The sequence below is a fragment of the Orbicella franksi genome, chromosome 12, assembly GCF_964199315.1.
Source record: "Orbicella franksi chromosome 12, jaOrbFran1.1, whole genome shotgun sequence".
NCBI lineage: Eukaryota > Metazoa > Cnidaria > Anthozoa > Scleractinia > Merulinidae > Orbicella > Orbicella franksi.
This window is the reverse complement of record NC_138156.1, coordinates 11,991,262-12,003,992: the sequence shown is the minus strand read 5'-3', so window position 1 is coordinate 12,003,992 and position 12,731 is coordinate 11,991,262. Positions and strand designations below refer to the sequence as shown.

Below are 12,731 nucleotides of genomic sequence, written 5' to 3'. Positions count from 1 at the left end.
AAATAGCTGATAGTGAATAGACTTTGCACGGCCTCGCTATTTTTCAACGCACGTGAAAGAAAAAGTGAGCATAGCGAGCGCGAAGCACGCGGGGGTGGGGTTCGGGAGCCCCTGTCAAGTCTCCCGTTTTGCGCTGTCGTCCAGTTGTCTCGCAATTCTATCCGCGCGTTCAACGATCGAATAAAAATACGAGAAAATAGAGGGCTGTAAACAGTTTCCTTTCAATACTAGATGGGCGTCAGTAGAGAAAGAAAAAAAATTAAGAAAAAAACATAGAAAGAAAGTGTACTTTACTCAAAAGAAACAGCTTTGATCAATACCGAGAATTAACCCTAACCCATCTGATTATCCCAACTTTTATTTTCAATCAGTGAAAAAAGACGCGCTTTTGCGCTAATTATAAATGCACATCAAGACTAAGTCACACTAAATTTTGCGTTAGAATCTAGTATACCCAAAGAGGCGCCTCGCTAGGGCCTTTAACTCAAAATTATTGATAGATATTGGTACAGTGAGTTTAATAGGGGCGGCAGTATGGTTAGTTAAGGTACCGCTTGGGACGTCGGGGACTCTGGAGATGTCGAAGTTGTTCCCTGTGTGCTCCTAAAGAACGTCGGCAGTCTCCATTCCAAACTTGTATTCGATTTCCCTTACAGATTATTTTAGAGCAGCCTTCCTTGTAAATAACTTCTCCAGGGAGGTAAAACTTGTCTCCGGGGATATTGCATCCTTCTGGGGAAGAAGGAGGAGCGGCTCTTGCCTGGGTGTGTACATTGAGGAGAAGAACCGCTAGTCCGGCATAGAACGCAGCCGAGAAGAATGCCATGATCTGAAAGGAGAGAAAATCAAAAGGAAATCGAGATTCAAGGCCTGCACTGTTGACGGCAAATACTAGGGACCTTGAGGAAACCGGGACGGTAACGTCAACGAGAACAGCCGTGCATCTCCGTTATCAATCTCTGTATATTTCTTAGCCGTCCTATGCAAGTCAACAACGTGAAATGACAAAGGTCTGCGTATTTTGGAGAAAGCGAACGACGGAAGCCAAGTCTTCGTATTTTTATTTGGATTTCAAAGAAGGCATTTCGTAGTATATATTTCTGAGACCAACAGGTAAACTGAACAGATCTAGACAATTGTGAAAATCGAATGTAAAATATAAATTCATTTTTTACTAGGCGTTGTCCTCGGGGTTGCCGTGGTCATTGCTTAAGCTCCCTACTAGTACCGTAGCTTTCGGTCGATGAGATTGTTGCCAGTTACATGTTACAGTACAGTAGAACCCCATGAAATATCAGAAGCCAACGCGAGAAAATTTCCCGCCCGTGGCGGAAGAAACAGAAAAATTGAAAACGCCACTTCATATTGCCAAACTTACCGGCAAACAAGCATCCCTGAAATTTAGTTTTAACTAATCTTAATTAGTTATCAGTGAGAAAAGAGCGGGTAATCGAAATTATTGAATTTGAATTTACTTAATTTCTCCAACCAAGCACTTTTTCAGTGCTCTTAGACCGCATTTGCCCCGCACCACCAAGAATGAGAAAAAAGGAAAAACAAGGAAAGAGAGAAATCGAGAAGTAGGAATAGTTTCAGGTACCTTGACGGTGCTTACATATAGGAAACACTTTTCAGATTGGCGAGAACGAACAAATCCATCATTAACCCGCACGTATTCTTTGTTTGCTATCGCGCACTGATTTAAATTCTTAGCCATGTATGACCTGATCGGTATTTTGAAACGACTATGATTAGTTTTATAGTATTGATTCAATTCACCTGTGCTAAAGTGACTCTTCTGTCTTCTTTTGTGTTTCACACTGTCGATAGAGTATTCTCTAATAAACTGGGTTGCTCAGCTTTTCTTAAACAGCGTCATTGGGGCAGCAAGGTAAACAGATGTAAACCTGAGTCACACATACATGATGTCTTGGACACCTCACCTTCTTTGCAAGAATTTTGTGATATCAACGTTGAACGCGGCTTTCGTACAGTGTGTACTTCAATAGACAAATAACAAACAACATCGGTTGAATAAATTTCGTCGCTATCGAAATGTTGAGTCCTCAGATTGTTTTTTCGATGTTCAATACCGCGATAAGCTCACTGGCTTAAAAGTAATCTCGAAAATTGTTTTAATGAAGAGGACTTTGAATGGAAAACAAATCATTGTGCTGTGAACTACAGCTAAACATCAGATAGACATCATTGATAGCACTTTCAACAAATTATGTTGATAAGTATGTATTGCCTTGGTCTGAATTTGTTTTTTGAACGGTGGGGACATTTTTTTCAAAAGCTTTTATTGAAGTACAGATCTTCCGACAGCTAGCGAGCTGCAGCTCGCCACAGCTGGCCTATGTGCTGCTTTTTATGTTCTATATTCATGCGCAATTAGATTTCTACGAACGGAAACAAAGTAGAATGGGATGAGAGAGTTTGAAGCGTTTACGTTCGAATTTCAAATCTAAAAGGAGCTTTTGCTCGTTTTTTTTGTCACCCTTGTTTTTTCTACAGAAAATCGTTTCTGCTTTTTTGTGTTCGGACACGCATTTCATCTGTTTTAGGATTGGGCTTATTCCAATTCTTATTTGAAATACACTCTTTTTTTTTCTAATAATAGTATTGTTTTTCCGGCCTAGGCTGAACATTATTATTTTTCTGCCAGTATTAGGTTGAAAATATCCTTGTGAATATTCTTAGATTATGGCATATGACATTTCTGTTGTCAAATGTATTTGGTGTCTGGATCGTGTAAAAATAATTTTAGAGTCAGCCTGCAGGGATTCAAGACTTATTGATACAATGCACATAACTTCTTGCAGAAATGTTATTAGCATCAAACATTCGGCTAATGCTGTTTTGGTTGCTTTTTGGCTTTTTTCTGCTGTTTACAAAAATGAACAATTTAATACGGTATAGGTTAGGTTTACAAACATAACTGTATTGTAACTACGAATTTCAACGCACAAATTATATTCTTTTCAAAATCCCAGCCTCAGCCTCAGGTTTATTCTTTAAGTATCCTTCAAATTTTGCAAATTTCAACCTAATTGCTCTTATAGCTGAGGGAGATCATTTATGTCTATTATGTGTTCAGTAAGAACTAATTTACAAATAAATGCAGAAGGGATTTGAATTTATCGCCTTTTTCCTCTCTGGCCTGCTCCGGGGTCTCCTCCCCATTGAAGAAGTGAGATCTGAGGATATAAGTACCCCTGGGTCGATGCCGTTTAAAGTGCTGCGGCTAAATTGCCTTTGATTACCATCTTGGCACTGGAAAGGGCCAATAAAAACTGTTATAAAAAAGGTTTATGGGTGATAACAAATTAGCAAGAGAATCTTACTTACCACAGAGAGACACTAGAAATAGATGATCTAGATATGTTCTGCTTGTGTTACTCTGCAATAATTTATCTATTTTCTTTTAATAATATACTATTTGTTTTCACAGAATTCATCGTGTATAACAGAATTGTAGCCGGGTAGTGATTTTTCTTTGCAATTCTTGAGATTGTTTGTTTTTAGATTTTTCTACCAGTAAGGCAAGCAGTGAATCTTACCAGTGTCAACAGTAAATGAAAGGAATAACCTTGAGAAAAAAATTGTAGACCTGTATTACCCGATGTGGTTTCTCTACTCATTACCTTGACTTCTATTTCATGATCATAACAAACATGACAACAATTCAACACATTTTTAAACACTGAAAAGAGAGTGCAAATTATAGCAGAGCATAGCCCTGTATTTTTTGATGCAATTTAAAGTGTTTGGTAAGTGGTGAAACACTCTCCCAAGTGTTTGATATATATTGGCTGTTTTTATACTAGAGGACACATTATCCATCCAGACGGCCAATGCATAACGACAAACTGCATCGTAAATATCTGCCACCAAAGACGATACAGTTCGTAGTGACAGAGTGACAGAAGCACCTTGCTAAGTAAGTGTGGCAGACATCCAAGCGATTGAAATTTACAGGATTTATCCGTCTACTTTAATTTCACCAACATGGACTTCGCTCACCAGCTGCTCGCTCGTGTGGCAATAGAAATCGTGCCTATAAACCACGATGAACATATTCATTTTGTGCTATTAATTTTCCGTTCCTTGCTCGGGAAGCTAAATGCAGGCAAACGAAAATTTAGCATTATGATGGGAATTACGGAACCGGTCTGGAAAAAATATATATATATTATTACAAAACCAATTGAAACGCTGATCGGACGGCTGAAAAGGGTAAATTTAATGCCCAATATTTCGGTTAGACAGGACTAACCTTCTTCAGAGGCTACACTGAAGCTAAGTAGATATGGATAAAACAGTTACAAAGTTTAAAATGATACTAAGGGAAAAATGAGACATGATTGGTTGACAAAAATAGAGAAAAAGGAAACGTGTACTAAAGCGGATACATAAAAAATGGATTAAATTTCTTCACGCCTGTTTAACCGAGAAGGTTCAAGGGTCTTGCCCTTAAATATCAAAACTGCTTGTCTTGCCTTGCGAATAGCGTCCCTATTTGAGTTGATGAGTTCGAGAGGAACGAGTTCTATGTTGTCCATTAAATGGGCAGGAAGGGTAAAGTGGGGTCAGTACAAAACGTGGACCCCTCCATCTGGAACCCCGACTGGACGCCTTCTGGACCCCCATCTGGACTCCTTTTGGACTCCTTTTGGACCCCTTCTTGACCCCCATCTGGACCCCTTCTGGACCTCCATCTGGACCCCTTCCGGACCCCCATCTGGACCCTTCATTTTTCCTCGAGAAAATATGGGCCCTAGATTTAAATTATACGATCAGTGAAGTGAAGGACAAATGGAAAGAATGAGCAAATTCACACAGCATTTCGCATAAAATAACAATTTCAAGGAAAGAAAAGTAAAAAAGGTAAAAGTACAGCATTTCTAGGTGTTACAACTGTGCCATCATCTCTTGAACTTGACTGCTGACTTATTTTCTTGACCTTGAAAATGGAGGGTTTTCAGATTTATCCGTTATTTCAGCGCAAATTGAGACCTATTCCGGCGTAATAAAATTACTAACATTACAAACCAAGGTAAGATAGGTTCATGGCGGCAAATAAGCAGAAAAAATGAGAATAAAACAAGTACTATACAATGTTAACACAGAGTATTACTTTCTTGTAAACTGACAATGGATGTTGCATCCGGAATATATAAATACGAATTTTAAACACATTGTGTGGTTTCTAAAAGCTATATACCGTATATCCTCGAATTAGCGCCTGGGGCGCATATTTCAAATTTAGGAGAAGACGGGGGCGCTTATTTAAGGGGAGTGCTTATTTTATTTTTTCCAAATCGTGGCCGGACATGATATCATCTGCGCGTAAACAACAACATAATCTGTTTATCGACTTAAAAAGCTGATCCTAAAGTTTAAATCGCGGCACCGTTAACTTAATGAGTCCACGTTTTGTACCGACCCAGTAAAGTGATCTGAAACGGCGGTGGGTTGATCAATGTGTCATTGTATGATGGCCTTTTCGATTGCGCGTCTGTGTTCACCAAATCTGTCGCTGAGATGACGTTTAGTCTCGCCTATGTATTTAAGCCTGTGCTATATATTTAACATTCCACATCCAGGCAATTGTCATAGCTATGATTTCCTCTGCTTTAAACAAATTCATGAATTATTTGGGTTTAAACCCTTTGACAGACGCCAAGAGACAAGACTTATTTTGCTTTGTCAGACGAGGCATACACGGTAAACACGGACCGAATAAAATTAGATCGGAAAAAAAAACCCACTATATCTGGTTGAAAGAAATTATGACCTGGAACATAACCTCGTGTTGGTCATGATTCCTTTGTGGGGTACCCATTCAAACACGCTTGCAGCGACTGACAAGTTCCAAAAGGGGACGAAACGAAACTTGTCGCGACTACGGAAAACCAAAGTTGAGGGTAATCGGCGATTTATTGCATGGAAATAAACGATCGTAAACTGGAAAAATCAATGTAACGAATTTCTATCAATTTAGCGGAAAAGGTTGCGTGACAAATGTTCAAATCTTACACGAGACAAACTAATGATTTCGAGTCGATAACATAACGAAATTGAATAACAAGACATCAAAAAATAACCGCATAAATGTTACGCTAAGATACTGAATAAAATCAAACAAGAATACACAATAAAGAGACTCTGATTAACAGCCTAATGCTCTCGAACCTAAAAGGTGGGCGTTCGTTCTAGCAGCGTTAAGAACATTTTCTAATTTAGACGATTATAAATCAGTTGACATTGTACAAAATCGTTTATTCTTTCGCCCATAACTATAAAAATGTAACCTAAACAAAATAACAAAGGTGCTCACACATTGGTCCGCTTGAGCCAAGAGTTAGGAAATCAGAAAACGTCACGAGTACTGGGTTGACCAGGCCACGTGAAATTGAACGAAAAACTACTTTAAAAGGATGCTAACTCAGCTTTTATATGCGCGCGGTGACGCTTAAAGATCCGACTACAAGACCAATAAAAAACAGAAGTAAACATTGTAACTACGTTCGTAACTAAGACACAAAGATATAGCGACAATTATTAACTAATCAAAATGAGCCGTTGTCTAGAGTTAGAAATTAGCCGTTGTCTAGATTCCTAAACATTTTCTAATTTATGTTCCGTTTTTCTTCTTTTAAAGCTGTCGCAATCAGCTTCCAAAGAGGTGTACACAATTGGACACCCAGAGGGAAAAAGGGGAAGTGGAGTACCGTGGAACCCCGCCATACGGACTCTCTCATAGTACGGACACCTGGATATTACATACAGTTTTTCCTGACGAAAGGCTCATACATTTTCTATTCCATTAGCTCGCTTAAGGTGGCTCCCTATAGTTTTACGATTGCACGCGCGCATAGGACGAAAGCTCAAGTAATCTGCGCGCGCTCAAAGGAAAACGTCAGTGTTTTTCGACTTTTATGACGTCAACATGAGCACAAAAAGCAAAACTGACAGTGAATTTTCTCGCGTTTCCTTCGATGAATTATTTTTAAATTTGGCTCAGTTCTAACCACATACAATTCTTTTAAAATACCTTATTTTTGTTAAAATCTGTAAGAGCTAATCTAGTATATTTAAAAGAATGCCAAATTACAGAATATTGGAAAAACCGTCTGAACAACCTTGACTTTTTAGCAATTCAAAATGCCAGGCAATATCTTTTCCATGATGTGGCAAAGTATGCAAAAATTTCACCGAAGGAAAGTATAAATGTTAAGGAGTTCATGTCAAACTGAGGAAAATATCTGCCTGTCATTAGATGAGCTGTTGCCATCGTAATGGCCTTAACCAAAACATAAGCCTTATTTTAACAGTACTCATACTGGTAAATCTCTACAGGGAAAACTTCAAGAGAAATTAACTAAGTTTCCTTTTCTAACTCGCGCTCTATAGGGAGGGTGTTCGTAAACACCCTAGGGAACCACCTTTATTCGGATACCAGTTAATACGGACAGCGAACACTTTCTGGGAACTAGTGCAAGTCTCAAACTGTGCATTGGAATTTTAAATCCCTAGAACTTGGAAGAAAAGAGGGAGAGTTCCGAGTTTTTCTTATGAATCAGAAATGACTTAACCTTCTTTATAATCATACAAATGGCATTACTGTTTACACTTAAAAGAAGAAAGCTACTATAGAAAGTCTGTTAATATGGGTGTTTATTACCTCATAACTTTATTTATAATAATGTGAGATTCATAAAACGCATCTGCACATGGACTTTCTTAATCTATTGGTACTGATTTAAATTTTCGGATTTAGATGCCCTCTAAGTTTCAGGGGTTTTTTTTAGTCTGGTCACGTGACTGGTCATATATGGCTGTGATTGAAAAAAAAAAAACATGTGCAAAAAGCTTATCCTTAAGAGGTCTGGTTTAATTCAAAATATGACAGTTAGAAACCTTCCTTAACAACAAATTCATGAGCAATTGGCAGTTATGGAGGACTCCCTTTAATCACATAAAATAACATGTAAAAAGGTTTGCAAATCACTTCCTGCTCTATTATATGTCACAGTGCTATGTGGTGTGCTTTATCTCTGTACTACTTTAACTGAGAGGGAATTCGTCCCCGAAGCAGCAAGAAAACCAGCTATTGCTCTTGACAGCTCTACACTGGAAAGGGCATGTACCAGGTCAACTCCTAAGTGTCATTTGTCTTACTACATGTAGTAACCAGAAATGAGACTACATCTACCACTACATTTGAATCACATCCAATTACCTCCTGGGGGCAGTGTTTTAGGTGAGGCAAACCTTGTTAGACCTGTAGGATTGGAGCAGTTGCATACACGGTGCTCTGTTCTAGGTTATGCTGGTTTTCATTTAGTAGATAAGCAATTAGCTTATATTATAAGCAACATGTGCAGACACAGTCTTTTGTAAGGAAATTTGCCTGACAAAAGGCCCTACACATACAGTAATTACCAACATCTTACCGTTGTGTAGACCTGCTTATGCTTATGCACTAGTGAAAACCAGCCTTAATGGAGCACTTTCCTGTTATCCCATTTCAATATTTTTGTTATAGTTCAAGTTCAATGTTATTTAGCTCTTATTAACAGAGCAGGAGGTCTGCATGGGAGAATCTTGACCGAGGCTGTGAGTACAGACCGAACGCAGTGAGGTCTGTACACACTACCAAGGTCAAGATTCTCCCATATAGACCGACTAAGCTTGGTTAATAAGATGTTTATTATATGGCAAACAAGAACAATTTAATTGGTTTAATGTAACTGGTTTGTACTAACTGACAGTTTGCTTGCGAATGGCAATGAGCTGAATTTAATTCTGCCGGAGTTTGCTCGTCCTCTTTACTTTTTTTTTCTCATCAGAGTTTTTGGCACTTCTCTAAATAAATATTGTTAGAAGAAAATAGTCAATGATTTTGCATTTTAGCTTGCAACCTTATCACTGCAAAACATTAGCAGTCTAGAATGCGGTCTCGATGGGAAAATCTAGACCGCTTTCAATATTGATTTCAGCCAATCAAATTTGTGAATTTGGTAGTTCCCAGTCTTTGTGAGACAGAGCCATATAATAAATAATAATAATAATAATAATAATTTTAATATTTATCCAGAGAGCCCACTCACCTTGGCGATTTTCAGCGGGGCCCTGCAAATCATAATAAAAATTAAAAAGAAAAGAGATTAAAAAAAATTGATATTACAATATAGTAATAATATATAATAATTTCTCTAACTAAAAAATACACCCCAAAATAACAAATGTAAAGCATCTATTTAACAGATGCCCCTGACAATTACAGTAGGTCATTTACAGTACGTCTAATATTGGAAGGTGTGTGTCATATTTCACAAGGAATTAAGAGACAATTTTGATGCAAAACCACTACTGGAGAATGAGACTCAGTTACCTGTCCATAAAATTGGGATTTTCTAAACATCAAATGCAATCCTTTCAATTAGTGGTTTATTATGTTTTTCCTACATTACATTGTACCTTTGGAGGTGCATGTTCATTGTTTTCATTGTCCAATGGTGGAGGTGGCACACTCACTGAGTCCACGATGGGATTCAGGTTTCTAGATGACTCCTCTAATTCATCACACTCAACATCCTCTGAAAGTCATTAATTTATTTCACAGTAAAATATTAAATAAAAAGAGCTACAAGTAATTGTTATCATATAAAAAATCTGTTAACAAAAACCTAATTTAAGTCCTCGTCAGTGATTAGTGTAGATTTAACCAAACCCAAAAGCAGAGCTCCTGATCACAACAAGTTAACCTGACTAGAGCCTGCATCCAATCAAAAACCGGTAACTGAACAGCAGTCAACTTCAGAAAAAATAACATGCCCTCTATGAGTTCTAAACTTGAGCCCAAGATGTGATCATGTGATACTGGTCAGTGGATACCTTTTCTTGGCAGGTGTCAATTGACCATAACATGGATGTCCAATATCAAAGATGTATGCTGTAAACCAAGGCTGCATGTCTCAGTCATTTTCCAGTCTCCAGTCTCTCATCAGCCGAAAACAATTATGAGAAATCGAATTGCAGATGGTAAGCACCATCTTATTCGGTTGAGCCCTTACCATTATTCAAAGGTCATTCCAACGGGTTCATTCTGACAAATGGTAAGCACCCATGGTCACCTCCAGCCTCACTTTCAGTCATGGGTCAGGTCACGGAGCACACAACTGTAAAATGCCCTATTGTGGGGTTTTGACTTGCCTACTATGTCGAGAAATTTTTGCATGCCAAACATTGCCATGGCAATTTTGTATGTGAATTAAAAATTAATGCTGAAATTTATAGTAATTTGTCACCCATGGTATTACCTGGCAAACTTGTACTGTTTAAATCAGACCTAAATCAACCCCAACAAAGCATTCAGTCAAGCTTTACCAGTGTTCCAGATAAGAGACGGGTCTCGGGTCAAAAACCCGACGGCAACCGCTACCTGACCTGACACTGATGAAAAGAAAATCGGCTAAAGTACTCATATAAATTAAAGTACTATAATTATGAAAGAAAACAAAAGTAAATAAAAGAGTGAAGTTTCTAATGAAAAACGATTGAAAAAAAAAATACTGTTATACAAGATATCAAGGAAAAGAAGTTTGAAAAAACGACTCAACAAAATTCCAAAGGCGACTTGACTTGCAAATCATTTGGTCCTCTGTTAATTTAGCAAATAAAAGAGAACGTGCCTCAAAAATAAAAATTGCGTTGCTGTGGCATTGTTAATTTCCATACTTGTTAGTTCAGGATAAAATAAATACAGTTCGATGATCTCACTAACGCTCAAGAAACTGAGAATTATTCATCTGATTCATTCGTGGCAGTTCTGTGTCGTGTGATCTTCTCCTCGGTTACCTAGTACGTGATCAATTTTTTCCCCGATTGAATTTCATTTCTTTGTAAACAAGATTCCAAAACGTTACACGAACAGCAGCCAGACTCCAACAGGCTGACTATCATTGAAAATTTTGGAGAGAATTTGTTGTTTAATCCTTAGAACTACTGTAAATAATCTGCCAAAAATCGGGTCTGTAAAAAGCCAGTATAAGTTTTTGTTTTTGTCTGTACAAGGTCATTTTCTGAAGTCACGCCTGACTAATCATGGAAGCCTGATAATATTTATTGTCGTTTTACGATACTTTTCATGAATTAAACAAGTGATACCTTTCAACTTTCTCAATATTGATGAGTTAATTTTAAAGTAAAGGAAGAGAGGAAAAATTATTTTTCTCTTAGAGTTCTGCAGTCTTCTGCTCACATTATCGCTTACGCACTTTGGTGGGAATGTCAAATCCAAAATTAATATATTTTCATGTGAGAGCCGAGCCGTGACGGCCGATGTGACAGCCCAAACATGCAAACCTGGCACCGGGAAATCATTTGCCTCAAAATAAGAGCGAACAAAACAGCAATATTTGTTCAGTGTCTGGCAAAAACGATCCAAGGATGGTGTAGACCACCTGGGGTAAGTTTGTTCTGCAACAATGTTTTTACAGTTGAACTTATTTCACTTCAAAATGGCCTGAGTTCATTCATTCACTCGATTTTTGTTTCTGCTGCTACAGTAACTGATCCAATATAAATACGTTCTTTTCACATGAACTGAAAAAGGAAAATATCGTAATATAATATAAGCGAAATATTTCGGCCCTCTTTTGCAAAAATAATATTGTTGAATGATGGAATGGTCATAGTGATCATATGCGGTGTGAAGAACAGGCTCCTGTGAATGTTGAAGAAGCAGATTTACATCAGTTAATTGAAGCAGAAAGTGCATTTGGACTTCCGAAGGACTTAGATGACTCAGATGACAGTGGAGTGGATTCTGACTAGTTTACACTGCAGTCCGAACTGTTGCATGCAAAAATAAGCTGCTAGTGTTTGATGTAAACACAAATGCCACATTTGGTTGTTCATGTTTGCTATGTATTTTTCAGAATGTATACAAACTGAATTAAACATGGCCCATAGTACCAGAAAGCATTCTGAGGTATCAAATATCAAACATTTTTAGACTCCCGAAAGTAAATCCTTTATCTGTTTGCCCAACAACCCCCCACCCCCAATCCACCCCCTTAGCTTTACGTAGTGCTGCAGCTGCGGTTAGCCAGGTAGACCCACTTTGTGCGACACCCCTGAAAAATTACATGACCCCTTGCCCAAAAAAAATTAACTGGAACACTGCTTTACATGTACTTTTGCATACATCCATCGGTAAAACACGTCTGTGCCTTCTGTCAACTCTTTCCAAGTTGACAGGGAAAAAATTTACAGAAATGTGCTTCTTAAATTATAAACAAGGCTGTACATGAAATCTAACAAACCTACATTAACAAATAAGCTTAACTCACCTTTTCACAGTCAAATGAATCTTTATAATTGTTTACCAAAATATAACATAATAAGAATTATACCAGAAAGTAGTGCGACTTCGTTGTTCTCGCGTCCTCTCAATTCTCTCTTTTGTATTCAGGCAAATTACGTTCACGCTCTCGTGGTATGTTTGTGGTTTACGTCTCTCACCTTGGCGTAGTTGTATTCAGGTGTATTGCAGCTTGTTTCTTGTTGAGTTTTTCTGCTTGGCCCCATCTCGCCACTCCACCAACCACTTCAGGAAAAGTAGGTCGGGGCATTTCCGCTGCTTTCTGCGATGCAAGTGGAGAGGACAGCAATTAAGGATTATTAGTCGACGAAGGAATTCATTAGAAGAAGAGAGA

At 38.1% G+C, this 12,731-nt stretch overlaps 1 long non-coding RNA gene across 1 annotated transcript in view; it reads right to left on the bottom strand.

Annotated features, from left to right (window-relative positions):
- Nucleotides 1-843: 843 nt before the first annotated feature.
- LOC145462658 (uncharacterized) overlaps nucleotides 844-12,731 on the bottom strand; it is a 12,582-nt gene continuing 694 nt past the window's right edge. Inside the window, exons 1-4 of the long non-coding RNA XR_014041231.1 lie at nucleotides 12,538-12,731; nucleotides 9,490-9,608; nucleotides 9,120-9,141; nucleotides 844-8,874 (exon numbers count right to left, since the gene is read on the bottom strand). The exon at nucleotides 12,538-12,731 is cut by the window's right edge and continues 694 nt beyond it. This is a non-coding gene — a long non-coding RNA (uncharacterized LOC145462658). The remainder of the gene's footprint in view (nucleotides 8,875-9,119; nucleotides 9,142-9,489; nucleotides 9,609-12,537) is intronic.